Below are 6,651 nucleotides of genomic sequence, written 5' to 3' on the forward strand. Positions count from 1 at the left end.
CAATCATAATATAATTGTGTTGGCTTGATTCCGCATTTACGCATATTCTTTGAGACAACTCTCAAGTCCAGCCCCAAACAACCAAAAACACAAAATCCTTTATTTTCATATTTTGATTAACCAACAAACTTTTGAATTTGTTATTATATAATTCCTTCGTTAATAATGATCCCTTTAAACTCTGATATGCAAATCCTGATTTTAAACCAGACAATAAAATCTGATATCATCGAATATATTTAACAGCACACTCATAAATTTAATTTAAGTGGAACCAAGTGTTTGTCAATTTAAAGTAACTAGCTTTATAGCCCGTGCGAGGCACGGGCATGTTCTAAATTTATAATCAAAAGTCGTATCTGATATACTATGTACTATAAATACGAGCATTTTCAGTTAATAATTACTCTCTCCGTCCCAATGAATTTTATACAATTTCCTTTTTGGGACGTCCCCCAATTGTATACATTCCAAAAAGTAAAAAAAAATTTATAATATAAAACATTATTACATTAACTACATTCTTCCATTATCTCCATTCTATAATAATATAAACACTATTACACCCACTACTTTCTTCAACTATCTCAAATTTATTACTCCCTCCATCCCATTTTAAGTGTCCACTTTGCCAAAAAAAATTTCCCAAAATATGTGTCATACTCCTTGACCCATGTAAATTTTATACTATTTCCAATATAGTATTAAATACAACCAACAAGCCACTCATAAATACATTGAGAGAGATTATGAATGTATAGTGTAATTTGAAGTGAAAAAATGTCCAATATAGAGTAATTAATGAGGTGCGTAATTAATATGTATGAAAACTAAGCTGATTAGCATTGGGAAGATAATGATCAAAACATTACATTAAATGTTTCTTAATATGTGTGAAATTTGCAAAGTGGACACTTAAAATGGGATGGAGGGAGTATTAAATATAAATGAATCCCACCACTATACCCACTTTTCATACCACTTTTCATCCAACTTTACTCATTTATTACACAATTTCTTGGTCTCCGTGTCCCAACCATTTGCTGGGATGGAGGAATTATGTATTAAGTATTGTGTTGAGGCTCCCAGATTTGCAACACCAAAATGTCCTTCATTGAAAAGGATATTTTATTATATAATATTTAAATATAATATGGTATTGTTATAAAATATAAGATAAATAAATATTTAACCAAAGCATCGCAAAAAAAATGTTATACTAAAGCCAATTTGCTTTTCACAGTGCCGTTTGGAGACTTGTAACATAAATGAATTAAATGAGCAGAATTTTCAGAAGCTACATCGGCAACACCAAGATAGGAGCCCATCTCTAGTTCTTTGCATCGTTCTACATCTAAAATTTTGGCAGAAATAACATCACTGTACAATGATGCAATCTTTTTAGCCTTTTTTGCCAAAGCCCCTGCAGTATAAGACATAAGTGAAACTTCTTCAGCATAATCTAGTGTTGGGTAAATAAATACAACATAACTGGCGGCTGGAAAAAATATTTTTCACTTCCTAAAGTAGGAAAAGACATATATATGACGCTGATATATGAAACTGAAGCCACGTAAAGCAACATATGAAAGACCAAGAGTATCGATGAGAGGATAGAATAAGAATGGTAATGAGGAAGGAAAACAACAAAAAACTGACCAGGAGTGAGAACGTTAGCAGGTGCATTTACAAGATCTTTTCCAAAAATTACACCACTGCAAACTTCTCAAGTAAATCTAAGCTTCTTTTGTAGCTCAGGCCCACTTCCAAGGCCAAGAGTATCCACAGATTTAATAGATGGCTTCTTTGAATCCGATCTAAACGTAGTATCTTCAAGAGTCCCAGTCATGATCCCTAATAGAAATCAACACAAAAAAGAAATTAAATATATGTTACATATATATTCCCAGAATTCAAGATCTTAATTCAAAAAGTGAAATCAGGTACCTGCTGCTATTGCTGATGCCGTGCTATGCTTTGATTCAGCCGATAGTCCCTCATCAGATGCAAGTTTGCTGCTGACGCAACAGCTTCACCAGACTACGATACGAAGTCAGAAGACCTTTGCCTAACCCAACAAAACCAACTCTTTTTGAACCAATTCCCAGAAGCCTAAGGATTGTGGATTGTCCAACCTTTCCTGTGAAATCTTCTTCGGATAAAGCTTCAGCCAACAAACCGCCCAATTGTGCATATAAATTTTTTAATATTGTATTCACGAATTTAGAACTCTCATCTTTGACCATGTCTTTCTCCAACACACCTACAGCAAGTATGTCTCCTTCCCATTATGCCAGATCGCTCTCTTTTGCAGCAACGGAGATCTATTATGGTTTCTAACACAAATTTAAAACTGTGATTTAGCTTCCAAAAGCTCAAACTTCTCCTGGTGCGGGGAACTTATAATTTCTTAATTTCGGACAAATAAGATTCTTATAAAGTAAAACTGATAATCTAAAAAATGGTTAGGTATATTGTACCCTATTCTTATCTACTTACCCTAACTTGTCTCTTAGTTATTAAGATAAGATAGATTAGATTCTATCGAAAATCTTATGTAATCACCTCCAATTCATATCTCAGGTGTACCTTTTATTATTTCCTAGGTTGCTAGGTTTAGACATGTACAATTATCACCCTATCAGAGAGCTGCATTCCACTACAACCATCTTAGCCTAAATCATCTACAGACCTCAGGAATATACTAAATATAGATATGGCTTGTGGAGTAACCATAAATTTACTTAAACCAGAAATATGTAACTTTCACGAAAATTCAGTAAACAAAATTAACACAGGAAAATGCCACACACAGATTAAGAGATATAAACAAACTCCCATTCCACACGAGATCCTAAACTGTGGAGACTGATCTGAATATCCAGTTCTTCATCAAACAAAACATAAGGATCTAAACTGTTGCTTGAGATCCTAATAAGCTTCACCGTCTATTCTTCTTTCTTCCATAATTCAAGACATATGTGCCTTAAACATCACGATTTGTGTTCTATGATAGATGATAACTAACACATAACACACACTTAGATTATAACAATACAAATTTACCCTACAATTAACTACAAAAAGTACATCCTACAAATATTACTAAACTAAACAGATTAAGTAATAATCAGCAAGTAATTATAATTTCAAGACGTATTTTCAAATAAATAACATAAATATTTTTAAAGTACCTTAAGAGGATCGGTCTGTGCAGGATGGGTGAGGCCAGGAGTGGCACGAGCAATAGAGTAAGCCATGCGCTGTAAGATCAATAAAGACAAATCGTGGAAAAGAAACCGAGTCTTCCTCCGATGAATATTTTACTGCTCACTGTTTCCACACTTCTCTCCATCACTGTTAAATTACAGGCATTAAAAGAAAATCTGCCTATGCCTTCTGCATGCAATCAGTGTTAGCTTGGGAAGCACGAGTGCAAATGCGGTGCGGGGATACAAGAATTCAGTAAAGTAAAATGGGGATTTGGGTTGGGGACACGTTAAATAATAAAATAATATAAAAAAAATGGGGATTTGTGTTGGGGAGACGTTAAAAAATGGGGATGTTGTATACATTGTCACTTGATACAGTAGTTGGCAATGGTGATCAGTACCTTTGGTCATGTAAAAGCGGTTGAGACGCATCAGCTGCAAAATAATAATATATAATTAGCTATCCTAAAATGTACTTATCAGATGATACAAAGACCATATGCTACAAAGGCCATATGCGAAGACTCAGTCCCAGCCAAATGCCAAGGATAATACCATAACCTCAAGTCAAGAATGAAAAGCATAACAATCAGACTGAATCAAGAACAAAAGCATGTAACAAAGAAGGCAAATTTTTTTAATGGCTCACTCCATTTTTATTCTATTACATCCATATTTACGAGTGAATACTTGCAGAACACATATGCCAGTTTCTAAAGTCTGAACCACATGCAGACACATACTGAGAGAATTAAGTGAATAACAAGATGCATATAAGGTAGAGTTAAAATATCAACATCTATAGCCCTTAAGTCAGCCATGGCTTCCTTAAGCCCATCCTCAGATTCTCCAAGTCCCAACATTATAGAGGTTTTTGCTATCATACCCTCCTTGTGGGTCTTTGCGTGTTTTAGGACTCACAAGCTCTGTTCATACCTAGCATTTGTAGAAAACATCAACCAATTAGAGGAAAATATATAATGTACGATAAATAGCGAGTGAAGCAGTGGAATACTGTTCCAGTTTCTAATACCAAATATAAAAGCAACTCCTCACCCTGCCCGAGGATCTCTAACAATTTGCTAGAGTCGTTTAACCGTCTCAATAAAGGGGCTGATTAGTACCCCTCCCCTTCCAATCCTCACTGGCCCTTCCCAAAACATAAACAATCTTATTCAATAAATATATACGGTTAAACCTCGATAAACAAATGTACCAAACACATTGTCCCCGTATATTCGAACTGCAAAACTCATTCCTTTAAGACAGTCGATTCAACTGCATTACAGATTTTAAATATCACATAACATACAATAATAACAATCATACCAACCCCTAAAGTCCCCTCTTTCAACCTAATCCAGTCCCAAAAAAATCCAACCCACAAAACTAAAATCCACAAAAATCAAACAACCCGTATCAGAAACACCTGCATGATCCAAAGGCTCATGCTTATACACATTGAGCTCAGCCATAACCTCAAACTGAGACTTCTTGCCCATCACTTTAATTTCCTCTTTCAATAATACATAACCAACAGGGAGAATACCCATCATTACAAATCAATTCTTTCACACTCCAAACACTGCACAAACAATCAACAACACAATCACACACAACGACAATTGATGTAAGTGATAAAAAGTATTAAATAAGTGAAATAATTAAAACCCAATCGGTGTTAAAAGGTAAAACTTACCTAAAGTGGCGCCAAGAATCGGGAGTCGGAGTGGGGAAGAGATCTAGGTTTTACGCTAATTAGGTGTTACAGTGTGTGTTTATTTAGGGGCTTTCACTGTGTCCGTGTGTATACGGTAACGCAGTTACGCAGAGAAAATAGATAGAAGAGCGAGAGAAGCAGAAGGGGGAGGTGAAGGAGTTTGAGGAACATATAAATAGATAACGGGGTTTAACGGAGACGTAACGGACTGAATAAAATGGCTCACAGAAACTGTCAGGAAAACTTATGTTGCACATTATATATATAACTAGCATAAAAGCCCGTACGAGGCACAGGATTCTAGTTTTTATTGTGTTTTAAATAATATTCATGTGTCATCATATTATTTCGAGCATAACTATTACGTCTTTTTTTTAACAGAATATGTAAATATGAAATGTAACATTTGCAATCTAATAGCATTGATATATAGTAATAATATGTATTATATTTAAAAAAAATTATGGATCAAAAACAACATTTGAACTGATTTTTCTATATTCTAATTCGTTAGGATATAGAGGCCACTACCATATTATCTGCATGTTCAAAATTATATTCGAAATTAATCCTGAAATTTTTAGAATTTAAATATATTATACCTCATTAAAAAGATTTGTAATTTATTGTTAAAAATTATTAAATTATTTCATCCAATATGAAAACTTGTTCTTGATATGTGAATTACGATATCCTAAATCATGATTAGATGAAGATGTGTGGTCCGCGTTGTTTTATATTTATTTCTCTTTTTTTAGCGTACGTTTGTGTAATAGTTAAGTGATATATGATAGACAGACCATCAACACATTCTTTTATATCATATGTTGCACACATCTTGTATAAATAATAATTGAAACATATATTGTATGTAAAAGACCCTACCATTTATTATAAAAGCATCAATTGAACTACTAACCTTATAATTGTACCCGAAAAATTTCGACACGTTTGATGTAGCTTACCCTTTTAATTTTCATATCAATTATATAGTACTTCAATGTCTTATATATTTTTTTGTTAATTTAAAATATTAGATGATTATTACTTTGATACTGCGTGTTATAATATTGTCTTGTTATAAAATATTAATTTTTTATCATTACTTTTTAGAGCTTGTTGATTAAGACTTTTAATGATTTTTCATGTAATTGTTATAAACCAAATCTCAAATAGCAAAAATAGAGTAAATGTCAGTTAGGCACCATGAAGTTCATAAAAATAAGAAATTTTTAGTTTAATTAGTCGTATAGTTACTTTTTTAGTTTTGTGCAAACTCACATTTTTAAATATTTTAATACTCTTATTTCTTAGGGGTGAGTAATGTAGTATATCATGTTCAGTTGTTAAAGATCAAATCAGGTGTTCGATATTCTGGATTATGAAAAACTATTCTTGTTCTATTCCCGTTTAATCAGATATTAGTTTTCACCTTATCGCGTCGGATTAGCCATTTCAGAATTAATTATATTTTATTAGTTTAATTTGTAAATGATTAATTAATTTAATTATAGTTTGAATCATTTTTTTTAACTCGTATGTTATACATCGATGGATGGCATATTAAAATTATAGTTTTAAGACTTTAACATATATATATATAACTTATTTCTCTGTGTTATTTTATTTTAAGCAAGTAAAATTTATAACTCAATTCTTTTTAGTAGGTCTCGTGAACACGTTTTATTATTATTTGGTTGACTTTTGATTAACAACATA

General features: G+C 32.7%; 1 pseudogene; it reads right to left on the bottom strand.

Moving 5' to 3' along the window:
- Nucleotides 1-1,200: 1,200 nt before the first annotated feature.
- On the bottom strand, nt 1,201-4,765 carry LOC108221477 (leucine aminopeptidase 2, chloroplastic-like; annotated as a pseudogene).
- Nucleotides 4,766-6,651: the final 1,886 nt, after the last annotated feature.

This window comes from Daucus carota, chromosome 5, assembly GCF_001625215.2.
Source record: "Daucus carota subsp. sativus chromosome 5, DH1 v3.0, whole genome shotgun sequence".
Lineage (NCBI taxonomy): Eukaryota > Viridiplantae > Streptophyta > Magnoliopsida > Apiales > Apiaceae > Daucus > Daucus carota.